The sequence below is a fragment of the Rutidosis leptorrhynchoides genome, chromosome 6, assembly GCF_046630445.1.
Source record: "Rutidosis leptorrhynchoides isolate AG116_Rl617_1_P2 chromosome 6, CSIRO_AGI_Rlap_v1, whole genome shotgun sequence".
Classification (NCBI taxonomy): Eukaryota; Viridiplantae; Streptophyta; class Magnoliopsida; order Asterales; family Asteraceae; genus Rutidosis; species Rutidosis leptorrhynchoides.
In genome coordinates this window covers 436,116,416-436,130,293 of record NC_092338.1, presented here as the reverse complement: position 1 = coordinate 436,130,293, position 13,878 = coordinate 436,116,416, and the positions used below count along the sequence as shown (strand labels likewise).

The 13,878-nt window shown below is 31.3% G+C and overlaps 1 pseudogene; it reads left to right on the top strand.

Annotated features, from left to right (window-relative positions):
- Positions 1–514: 514 nt before the first annotated feature.
- LOC139855296 (xylose isomerase-like) lies at positions 515–5,558 on the top strand (annotated as a pseudogene).
- Positions 5,559–13,878: the final 8,320 nt, after the last annotated feature.

Genomic DNA, 13,878 nt, shown 5'->3' with positions numbered 1-13,878 from the left:
CATCATAATCATTCTTCCATGATCATCATCATCTTGCTCCCATCATCTTCTCGATCATGAACACAATCATAAACATCATACAACATCATCAATCATTATCATCTTTATCATCATCATTACTTCGATCATCATCCTTAGGATCCATGAATCATTATCATCATCATACACCATCACAGAATCATCATCTACATCATAATTACTGTATCACCACGACAATCAACATCACGTCACCTTCCTCATCATCTTTATTCTTTGTTTGTAAAACAGAAACAGGAGAAACGAGCGGCATCACCATACATCCGTCACCATGGTTACTATTCATCATCTTCTTCATATTCTTGTCATCATCATTTTTGCGTTATCATTTCAACATCTTCAATAAGGTTTGGCATGGTCTGTTCGACTGAAATTGAAACAAAAAATGTGCAGCGGCAGTAGGTTCAATATGGTGGAACTCCGGTGGCGTTTCACGAGTTTGAAACAGGATCATAATGCGAGAAAAACAGATATCTAGATGGCTCCAACGGCTGTAATAGCAACAAAACAGATGGATAGTAGTAAAACAGAAAGATTAAGCAGGTGTGTTCTTGTAGGGTTTTTGATAAATCGATGTTTAATATTTGTTGCTTTATTCGTTGGGTAGAAACAGAAAGCGAAAATGGCAGCAGGTAGCAGCTCTTGTAGTAGCTGCAACCGGAGGATCGAGCAAAAGGAAAGAAGGGAAAAAAATGGAAATAAGAAAGGGTTGGCCGACGGTTGATGCTTGGTGGGGATGATGGAACCATGGTGGTGGTGTCGTGGGGTGGTGGTATGTGATCATGGTTTGGTGATGGTGGCCAAGTGGGTGTTAAAACTTAACAAATAGTTCCTAAATATATTTTTAATAAGCCTAAAATTTATAGAACTCATTTTCGTATCACCGTTTAATTTATAATTTCATAAGTTTGAATTTAACTCGCTTAATATCAATCGAAACATCAAACGAGTATTACAATCATTTAATGTTTATTTTTAATATACTTTATTTATATATAGAGATATATTTTTAATAATAATTATTATAATATCCTATTTTTATTTTATTATATATTTTTTTAATAACAACAACATATAATACTTCAAATTATATTTCGAATTATTATTTATTTATACATACACACATATCTATTTACAATTAATTATTCGTGAATCGTCGAGAGCAGTCGAAGGTCAATTGAATATATGAACATCGTTTCAAAATTTTCTAGACTCAACATTACATACTTTGCTTATCGTATCGAAATCATATAAAGATTAAGTTTAAATTTAGTCGAAAATTCCCGGGTCGTCACAATATCTTCCTCCTCGTCGTCATCTTCCTCCTCACTATCTTCTATCACAATTGGTTTTTTTCTCAATAGTTTGTATAGTGGTGCAGTTGATTTAAATATCCTCTTTTGCATTTTAGCTTCTGGACGAGCTAACATTTTATAACTTGCAATTGAGTGTACATCGGTCCACTCGATTGGCTAGTCTGAGTGGAGGAGGATGTCATGGACGTATTCGAAGTGGAAATTTTGGGGCCAATGCCACGTAGCCAACCATGTTGTGGACGCAATACCACTTCTAAAATTTCAGTTTCAGTAAGGGGGTTTTCCACGTTCCGCTGTTGGTTCCTCAACTCTACCATACGGGCCTGCATTGTTACAAAAAATTAGCCGATGTTTATTGTTTATATCAATTTACGAAAGAAGGAAGCAACATATAGGATAAAGTGAATAAGTGGGCTATTTAGAGAATTTGGGTCTGATTGTGTAAAGGTAATGGACTAGGCCGTTTCATTATACTTGATGTAGTTGTTACAAATAATTATTTTCGATTTTTGTTAGACAAAAAGAAACCAAATCTCATAGTTTTATCTGAACCAAAATACTATTTTATAAGATTTTTCTAATGATATTCATTAACGTTTAAGTAACTGCAGGTCTATTATCAAAATACCAGCGCCACCTATTCCTATTTATCTATTTATTTATTATTTTTATCCTATATCACTATATTATACATTAAAAGAGAGTAGCTAATAAATGTTTTCAAAACCTCATTTATTACTATTAGATTAGAAAATTACATTACAATACCCCTGAATCCAACGGTTTTTAGTTAATAAATTCAATCTTCCATATAATTCATCCCTAAATTACCCTTCTAATAATAAAAACACGGAAGCTGTTAAAAAAATTAGGGGTTTCGTAACCCTAATGCACACATTTTTCATTTGTTATTATACCCTAACAAACCACCAGCGCCGATTACATAACCTTCGACAAGCATCAGAGGCGACATATTTGGATTCTGGAATTGTTCATTTGATGATTGTTAACAGAAAGGAAAGTATGTTAGGGGCTAAAACTGCTTCCAATTGAAGAGTTAAACTCCATAGTTTAGATCTGGTAATTCGTGTAATTCGTTGTTACTGTTAAAGTTTTAATATATAATCTTTAATTGCTAGATATCATTCTCGCTTCAACTTCGTGGATTAAAGATTATATCTAGCACCTCTGCTGTACTTTTATGGTTATATGTACAATCTTTCCCAAATGGTTTTCTTTCTAATTGGTTAATCTAAGCACCTTTTAGGGTTATAGGTACAATCTTTGCTGTACTTTTTATGATTATATTTATTTAAATTGTTTTTTTTTTTTATTATAGATTTGTGAACCACCACCTACTTGTCCTGCTGATCTTGATGGTGATTGCGGTTCTGATGATTCGGGCAAATGGGAATGGGAATGGGAATTCTTCCCTTGCATTCCCAAAATTAAATATGAGGTAGAAAATTTTACTGATCATCATGTTCACTTTTTAAATTTTTTAAAATTTTTTGGAATTTGAGATAAAATGTTTTCACTTGGTTGATGTGATTGTTTTGTGTAGGGTCCGACAAGCAAGAATCCGCTTTCATATAAATGGTACAATGCCAACGAAGAATTCTAGGGAAGAATATGAAGGTTAGTACTTAAATAATGTAACTATAATTGTTCACTAGATATATGAATAGTTGTGATATGGATTGTTGTTACCGTAGGATTGGATGCGATTTAGTGTTGTGTTTTGGCACACGTTTTGTGGGACTGGAGGTGACCAATTTGGTGATGCTACTAAGATGTGGCCATGGGAAGATGGCCCTAACTCTTTAGCCATGGCTAAGAGACTAAGTAAGATCGTTAGTTTTTGGACCACTGTGGAAACCTTAGGTATTTGTGTAACTGGAATGGTATCGAAGGGATTTGTATGTTGCAGTGAGGGAAAACTTTGAGTTCTTAGAGAAGCTTGGAGTTGATAGGTGGTGTTTTCATGACTCAGATATTGCTCCTAATGGTAAAACCTTGGAGGTATATGGACCTAAAGTTTTATTATAAATCTTAACATATTAACAGTATTGAATTGTGTTCAAAACGTGTAGCCTTTTGTTTTAAGTTAATTACTTATGTGCCGAAATGTTACCTCATCAAGTTTGTTTTGATACATTGGATGGTGCAATATTATAATTATTTAGGATTCTATCTTTATTATATTTATAGGAGTCAAATGCAAATCTAGATGAAGTTGTAGCTCTAGCTAAAGAACTTCAGGGGACCAAGATTCGACCTTTATAGGGTACGACTCAGTTGTTTTTGCATCCCCGCTACATGTACGGTGGTGCCACCAGGTATATTAAGTCGTTTTCAAGATTTAATTATTATATATGACTAATTAGTTGTAGATAGACATGAGCTGATTGTCAATTGGTATATTGATACAGCCCTGAAATTGGAGTATATGCCTATGTCGCGGCTCATGTTAAGAAAGCAATAGAGGTCCGTATTTAATCAACTTAATGGAAAAAGAGAAATAGACAGTTTCTTATTTTGTCTATATGAGCTTTAACTATGCCAATTGATAAATAAGCAGGTTACACATTATCTTGGGGGTAAAATTATGTCTTTTGGGACGGTCGTGAGGGTTATCAGACTCTTCTCAACACTGATATGGAGAGAGAGCTCGATCATATAGTAAGTTTTTTACCAGAATTGATTTTCCATAAAAAAAAATTTTAGTACAACTATATAATAATATAAGAAAGTGAGATTGATAACATTATGACTAGGATATATTATGTACTGCTGGTGTTTTACACAGGGGCGGATGTTTGTGTAGACGGGGCGCAGCTGAATTTAAAAAACAAAAAGAAATTTACACTAATTTTTTTTTTTTTTTTTTTTTTTTTTTTTAAATATGGTTTTTTTTTTAATGTTCGCCCCATCTGTCATTGAAAAGTTTAATAAATTTTTGCAGCCGCCCCATCTGTAGTCGGGTTCAAGTTCCGCCACTGGTTTTACAGGCACAGTTTTCTAAAGCTGTCATAGCTTATAAAAAGAAGATTGGATTCACTGGTAACGTTTTCTCTCCTTTTTATTTTAGGATATTATTTTGAAACTTCTCAATCATTGGGTCTCCAGAAGTAGCTATTGTTGGAACATGCCTTGTGATAATAAAAATAAGTCACACAATATAACTTGCAACTTGCTAATATATCAAACACACACTAACTTGAGGACTACATTTTATCATTCTCTGCTTACATTTGATTTACTAAAACAAGTTATATATAGACTAAAATAAACCGTAGATAACGTACTACTTATCTTGTGTAACCAACTACTACTCACCCATTCTCAATATCACTAACCCACGTGTCTGACTTTCTAAATAATAACTAACCTATCAAATACCTTCTACTGCTAATAACTATTATAAACATGTACGTGGAGCCTACCCATGATCCATGATTCAATTATTATTCTTGATCCAAATATATCGGCTGACCAATTAACTCAACATGTGTAGAATATAAACTCTTAACACATTTAATAGGTTCTAACTTCTCTTTTTCTTTGGACTGCTTTAGATTGGGCCAGACTTCTTACTTGAACTTCGATTGGACTATTGGACTACCAAAATATTGGGCTTTCCCAACAGCTATTAAGTAACTGATTTGACCGTCTATAGATCAAACTATGCTGTTAAATTTTCTATATTAGTTGTTCTATATTTGATTTTGAATGTCAAGCAATTAGGAACACAGAGTACCAGTTATTGCCATAGGTTGATTAGTCATTGGTTTTTTTTTTTTTTTTTTTTTTTTTTTTTTTTTTTTTTTTTTTTTTTTTTTTTATAATTTCCCACCTTTTATAATGATAGAGTCCCAATATCAAGACGGGCAATTATTATGCAGAGGCAATGGTGATTGACGAGGAGTTGGTTGGCTCAATAGATAAATTTGGATGTACTGGAAAATTTCTCCATGGTGATGGAGAATTAGATGATTATCTTTCAAAAAGAAAGTGTAAAGAACAGATGGTATGTTACTTCTATCCGTCTTTACGTTAATAATAAATCATGTTGCAAAAATGGTTCGGTTGGTTAACTCGTTTGAAACAATATTTTGTTGTTTTTGACTTTTTTCATACATGTTTGACCTTATAGAGCAGTCATTTATATGTAATGTTGTAAATGATTTGAAGTTTCACCTTGAATCTCAACGTCTAGCGTATCAATTCTCAAGTTGTGACCGATACAATCTGAATTTTTCCTGAGAAACTTAGCAGACGGATTAAAGTTTGCAACGAGTGATTGAATAAATTTTTCTTTCAAAATTGACCCAAAAGACCACCATTAATGTGTCAACAAGTAGTAATAGGTTTGACCAACTATATGATATGTTGCAGGAAGCCGAAGGCCAACTATTGGAAGGTGACGAAGATGTCTCATCAAAAGCCATGAGTACAGTTAGAAAGGAAGATGAATTATGGGTTATTTAGTCACGTGACAAATCACATATGTTGCACTTAATGGATTGTTAGTTTTTGTTATGTATAAGTATGTATTTGGGACTAAATAACCACATTAAGGACTGATTATGTATTCGTGGCTTTTGCCCTAAAATCCCAAATCCATCCACAACTGATTCACACCCGATACAAAAGATTGAGGCGATGATTAGGTATTATAATGGCGTTACTATTATTTTGTTTCACATTTAATCAACTATTTGTGTCCCTAATAAAGTTCACTTTGATTGCGTAATTGAAGAAAGTTTGAGGGAACCCATTCCTAACCACCACCACCTTAAACAGCTCTCCCTAACAATTCACACACGATACACAAAATCAAAACAAGAAACGATTGGGATTTAGAAGATAAACAATCATTTATCAAGAGCTTTGTTACGTTCACGGCTATACATTCAAAACTGAAGAGGTTTCATTATTTGCGATTTCTAAGTTTACATATGGAATTTACGATTTAGGAGGTTTTAAAATTGCAATATCTTTGTATACAAACTAAATTTACTACACTTTTGTTTCATGTTAAAATTGAAATTGACCATCTCTTTACGATTTATGATGTTAGCCCTAAGTGGCTATATATTAATATGTCACTGTCATTATTGCAAATATGGGAGTAGTGCTCTACTCTATGTCTTACAAATTAAGCTCCATGTGTCTTATATGTACAATAAATAACCGTGGTGATAATAGTTACTCATTATGCATATAATTCATAATTTTAAAAGATTTAGTTAGATGCACATATACGGTTTACACATGTTGCCAACCATTTAACGTTTGTTGTATTAATTCATATGCGTATATTTTGTAACCAAATTTGTTCTGTGGTTATTGATTGAATCAATTGTTTGTTATTAATAGATAAGGGGTTGTTGTTAATAAATAAGTGGACGGTTGGTTTGTTTGTGTAATCTGTGTTTGTTGTTTGCCTCTGACCATCAAATGAAATGTGCATAATCATTTGTTTAATTGATGTTCAATTTGATTACTGTATTTGAATATTGTTACAAAGTTAAAAAAAGTCGTTGATCATTATTTGTTAGAAGAAGATTACAAGGAGCCATGAGAGTCGCTAAAGATCAACTATCAACTAACGAGAAAACGGGTTGATAGAAATGAGAAAAAGTGGTCATTACCATCTAACAAAATTATTGTGTGAATTTAATTATTTTCTGCAATAAAGCTTTTTCCATCTTACCGACCAATTGTTAAATACTAATGTAGTTTGATAGTTCATTCAATGAGTTTAGGGTTTAGATTTAGTGTTTATGGTTTAGAACATAGTGTTTAGAGTTTAGGGATTTGGGTTTAGATTTAGGGTTTAGGGTTTAGGTTAGAGTTTAGGGTTTACATTCTAGGGCTTAGGGTTTAGGGTTAGGGTTTAGATTTAGGGTTTTGGGTATAGATTTTAGGGTTTAAAATAGGCTTTGGGTTTAGATTTAGATTTAGGGTTTAGGATTCAGGTTAGGGTTTAGATTCTAGGGTTTAGTGTTTAGGGCATATGGTTTAGGGCTTATGGTTTCGATTTAGGGTTTAGGTTTAGATTTAGGGTTTAGGGTTTGGGTTAAGGTTTAGGGTTTAGATTCAGGGTTTTGGTTTTAGGTTAGGGTTTAGTTTAGATTTAGGGTTTTGATTTTGGATTTCAGGGTTTATATATTAGGTTTTGAGTTTAGATTTAGGGTTTAGATGTTAGGGTTAAGGTTAGGGTTTCGAGTTTAGATTCTAGGGTTTAGATTTTAGGGTTAGGGTTTAGATTTAATTTTTAAATAAGAAGATTTAGAAAAGTTTAGGGTTTAAGGTGTAGGGTTTAGATTTTAGGGTGTAAGGTTCATATTTTATGCTTTAGATTATATTGTTTAAGGTTTAGGTTAGGGTTACCTAATATTATCATATTTGATATGTAATCTGTACATTGGTTTTACTAAGTAAATCTGTAATCTATATATTATGATGTATTTTTACTATTTATTTATGGTGTTATTTTAAATATGTATATTTAAATAAATTGTATTTAAGTTTACATATAAATCTCCTAATGTACTTTTACTTTTGGTCTTACAGGGAAATAACATAAGGGTTCCAGTTTACAAACTCATACCTTCAAAAAATGTAGTTTTGTTGAAATTACCAACTTTGATGTGATACCGAACAAAAATGAATTCAAACTTGTAGACCACGAATTTAAAATCAGTTTGTTGAAAAAAACTATAGTCATAAAGTGTCACGAGTTTACTATTCTTAAAGATATCTACAATTTCGTTACTTTCAAGGAAGTTCAAGAGTGGTTTCTCTCCAAAGAAAACATTCAAGCTGTGATTTCTGTTTTTAGTCAATAAATCTGAACTCAAGACCATACATGTTGACTTTTTGCTATCTTGACTTATTCTGACTCTTTTTCTTTGTTTATTTATGAGGTTTGATGATATGGTTTTGTTTTTCGTTGAATGTGGTAACAGGGTCGTTATGGTGATTTAATAGTTTGTGTTGTTTCTCATCTTCAACCAACATTTGATCATCCTATACTTATAGGACAAAAGCAATTGTATTTTACTACTAATAACTAAATACATATAATATTGCAGTTACAGTTATGTAAAAAGCTTATATGTAGAGATTAAAATATATGTATGTATATAAATAATAAAAGTTGAGATTCCATTGTACTCCATTGAAAAGTTTGAGATTTAATAATCTAATGGATTTCAGACATCTCAAGCATAAACACCCTCCATACATATCATGTATCAAACAATATTCTTGGTTTGATACCGAAACTCAAATAAACAGTCACTAACCAAACTCCATTATTGGTAATCATACCTCTACTCCATACTACTCAACCAGACGCTATCAGATTATCTAAACTACTACTTTATATTCTGCCATTCATTCCTCCTAAAGTATATGCAGAATTCAGATGCTGTCCGGAAGGGACTATACCTATCAGAAGAGCTACTGAAAAACACGTTTTAAGATCGAGTTCGTTACGAAGGTTTGGAAGACAGATCAGAAGAAGTGTGAGACATGACTCCTTGTCTTGCGCGTGTAACTCCTAGACCAGCGGTCTGGTCAAATTACATACATTTTCTTCAAGATCCGAAAAGCAAATCTATGGGTGAGATAATTTTATTATCATACAAAATATTCTTTACCAAATATGATATAACCATTAATAGGTCACATTCATAAGTACATTTGAGGATCTTCTTTTTCTTTGAACATGTTATTGGCAAATGTTTATGGACTGTTTAACGATTAAAATATGTATGTGATTTAGCGGCTACTTGAAGAGCTTCAAAAACTACCTGAACTACAAAGTAATAGTGACTATGAGTGTCTTGATATGAACAACAAAACTCATATATGGGTTTGAAGCAAGAAAAAAGATCAAAGATAAACTATGTATCTAAAGGGTGGCTAAAGTTCTTAACTGTAAATGGGTATGTTTCGGACGACAAGTGTTTGATTGCGTTCCTGCGTGACGAACACAGGTTCATCATGGTAAAAGATAAAACTCACCGATGTAATAGTTTGTTTCGGTATCAAAGTCTTTTGTTTCTCCAGGTTTTCCATTAGTTTGTGCAGAAGTGTTAATGAATATGAATTTAGTTTATTTCTGTTTTGATGCTTAGGCATGTAATTATTAAACACTTTAAGATATAACTTATGGTAGCTTAGTAACCATTGAATAGTTTGGTATGTAATTGAACTTTATGAGAGGCCAATCGATGAATGATGCTAAGTTTGATATGCTACAGATCTTATCATTAAAAAGGAGTTGCAACTAAACAACTAAAATGTATGATCTTATGTTTGTATAATCTTATTCTTATGTATATTAAAAAAAAAAAAAAATTGCTAACATAAATATATTACAAATAGTATTCTTATGGAAACATCAACTTCATATTGATCATCTTCTAATGTTAGATTGTTTGGATAACCAAATTCAAAGCAAAATAACAAATAGAATATATTATGGTATTAATAAATGATTTCACCCTTCAAAAATCCCGCGAAATCGCGGGTCTTTAACCAGTATATATATATATTACATAGTATTATTTTTATTATACTATAATATAATAATAAGTATTAAATTATTATATCGTCATTATTTTTAAGATGCATTATTTTTTTAATTATCATATTATTATACATTTGTTATTTATTAATAATATTATTTTTTGTATTTAATTTATTACTTATCGTAGTTATTTTTTAATACTATCATTTTTTTTTGTTATTATACACCATCATTTAATCGCCACGTTTGCAATTACAATTTACATTACACAATTCTACTGTTACTTTGCACACTCACATTATATTGTTAAATCACACTGTTAATTTCGTCGTTACCTTTTGTCGACATTAGTATCCTTTTGGCACGGAGCTTTGGTGAGAAATCTTGGGCAGAAAACTCTTGGAGCAAAACCTTGGGCGGGAAATACTTATATTTAACACCCTCACACATCACCACATTAGTACACTTCATTCTTAATTAGCTAGATTAAAACATTATGGTCGAGAATAGGTACTAAGGTCGTTGTAGAGTATGTCGGTCGAATTTAGCTATCAAAACTTGCTTGAATGATGATTAACAGTGAGGACTACGATTTATGGTTACGTCGATTTATCATGATATAGTGAAACTCGCTTGTGTTTTTCTTTGTGGTAAATTTTGGCTTTTTTCTTGATTTTATAGTTCTAACCCACTTATTTCAAAGATTTATAACCTTCATGCATTAACCTTTCTAACCAAATCTGCTACAACATCGTGATTCATGATGATGAACTGACAATCATGCCGTGAAGCATTTGTTTTAACGTCTTGGACTTATCTTAAAACTTTTCTAACCAAATCTGCTACAACATCGTGATTCATGATGATGAACTGACAATCATGTCGTGAAGCATTTGTTTTACCGTCTTGGACTGATCTTAATCCAGGTTGAAAATTTCGGGCTTGCCTTGAAACGGTATGATAAAACCTTCTTGCTTAATACTTTTGTTTAGTGGGAAAATGTCAAAATTGATTTCATTTTTATATTCATAGTTATAGTTATAGTTATGGAGGAACAATTTCATTTGTTGGTATGATTCACCCATGTGCGATAGGGCAAAATTATTATACCTGGTCTGTCAAGGTCCAAAAACGATTTTGAATCAGAACTCAATCACGTATATGTCAAACAAGAAAATGAAACTTTTTTTAATCTGTAGTTAGGCAACACTTGTATTGTATTTTTTTTTTTTTTTTTAGATTGACATATGTTTAATTAATGAAGTTAGTCGTACGTCCGTTTCCAATAATTCGTACGACGAGTTATTGTACTCGTTAAGTAACTTATGTTAAATATATTTTGAAGTTCGGTTAGTAAGATCCACCGTCGTAGTTAATTACTATTTTCAATTAAATGAATATTTATTATTTATTATATAAAAAAAATTAAAGTATAAACAAAAAAATATAGAAATCGACTAGTAATATTAATAATAATTATTTTCGACGGATCGTTAATAAAAATATAAATGAAAGTTACAAAATATGGTGTGATGTGTGCCACAATACTAATAGATAATATTACTAGTTAAATCTTTTTTTTTTTCTTCTGTTTTTTGTTTTTTTTTTTAGCCTATAGTGGCGCTGGTGCGCCACAAAAGGGTGAAGAAGCGCCACAATAGGGTTGGCGGGATTTTTTTCCCCTTTAGCGGGATTTTTTTTTTGAGGGAAAATATAAAAAAGTTAAAAGAAAAAGGAAATACATTAAATGGCGATTTTATGCGCCAAAAGAGTTGACGGGGCTTTTCTCGATCACTTTGTTTATTTAAATCTAAAATAAAATCAGTAAATCAAATGTGGCGCTTATTGCGCCACAAAAGACAATGTTCAACCAAAACTGAGCGAGCGTTGAAAATCTTGTCGTTTAGCGACTCTTTAGCGGCGCTTATGGAGCGCCACAAAAAGTATGCGTCCCCCGTTCTCATTTTTCTAGATGTGTGGTTTTGAATCAAGCCAAATGGTACCTAAAATGTGGTGGACATGTTAACTACTTTTTTCCTTAGATATATAATTGTTCATGATAGATATTGAGTTCCTAGAAATTAACCAAACTTGTTGATGTGATAAAATCGACCTTTAAATTTTTACAACTAAACTAACTAATAAATATTATCACACTACGGGCAACTGGTCCTGATCGTGCATCAATAGATACTGGCAAGTCAAGTTCGTTCCACAGGGAGAAGCGTATTCAAGAATTTAATGAGAATTAATTATACTTTTAAGTGGGTTTTAATTGATTTTGGGTTTTGGATATAATTAACTAAAATAATAATAAAAATTACAATAAATAAAAATATAAGAAAGTATATTTACTTAGATTTCGTCCCCCTCGTTGATATGAATCATAGACAATTCATAATCAATTTACTATGGATTATTGTTAAGTCCGATCACAATATTATATAGTATATATTCATGATAACCTCTCAATTTCATAAAGTCTTGATTTAATAAGATTCAACTTAACTTTTGCTAATCATCGTCTTAGCAAAGCAAACTATACCCGATCATTCGAATTGTGATTCAACCTAGTTTTAACTTTCATTAAAACCTAAACTAAAATGGTTTCCCTTCTTATAATTTCATGACTATATAAATCTTAATACCACCAAATCACCAAATCCGTATTCTTATATTTTTGTTAGGAATATAATTCTACGTTTTGTCTAGATCACAAATAGTGTTGAAGCATATTTTATATATCACCAATTTAACTTTCGCTAAACGATTTAATAAACTATGTGACGGGGATTAAGTATTAAATTTACATAATAATGGATCTTTTGATTGAACACAATATCTAAAATGACTAAAATAACAATTGTAATTCTTAAAATGTTTACTTTATATATTTTTATTTCGAATTTATATAAAATCTTAACTAATTAAAATTAAATCTAATTTTCATTGGATCTTATTTTAGATAGTTAACTATGCCCTGGTTATCTAAATTGACACCTAGCCTAGTTTTGACTTTCGCCAAAACTTAAATCGTAACGATTTCCCTTTTTACAATTTCACGATTATATAACTAATGATATTACCCAAACTACCGAATCATATTTCTAAATTGGTGTTAATAATTTATTCATAAGTTCGTCTAAACCACTTTTAGTGTTAAAGCATAATCTATATCAATAAAAATAACTTTCGCTATTTTTATCGAATAAATTAAGTGATAGGGTTAAATATCTAATTATATAACAATGGTTCTTTTAACTAGGCACAATATTAAAGATACTCAAAGTTACATTTTAATATTCTAAATGATAACAATCCATAATCGAGGGGTTCTACATCTAAGCAAACACGAGGTAAACTAACTAATCATAATAATGGTACGTGAATAAAAATTCAAACATAATATAGTAAACATGGCAATAATAACAATAATAATAATTCTAACAAAATGATAGTAATAAAAATGCTACAACTAATAATGATAACAATAACAACAATAATGATAATAACGATAATGAAAAATTAAATGGAACAACTTACAAACAAAACTTCAATTTATTAACTGCAAACGGTAGAAATGGAAAATGACAACATCCGTGCACACGAACAATATAACCCATACAATACTGAAACTATCCTAATTGAACTTGGAAATAAATAAGACAGAATTAAGATAAAATAAATGTGATACGGAGTATATAAGGATTTAGTTTAGGACAGTAGTATACTAAAATTTATCTATACTACCTACTACTATCCTACTGAGTGTTTTCTATATTCCTCTCTCTCCTCCGCAACTTCCATCCTCTCTTTATAATCGAATTCAGAGATTTAAGATTTATATTATTATTATTTTATTTATTATCTTATTAAAAGTGCATCTTGAAACTTTGTACTAGCATTGAACCGGCCGAAAGTAGCAACTTTTATATCATAAAGTGTACCGCCCCATGTTACTGTGTCGGACTAAAAAAA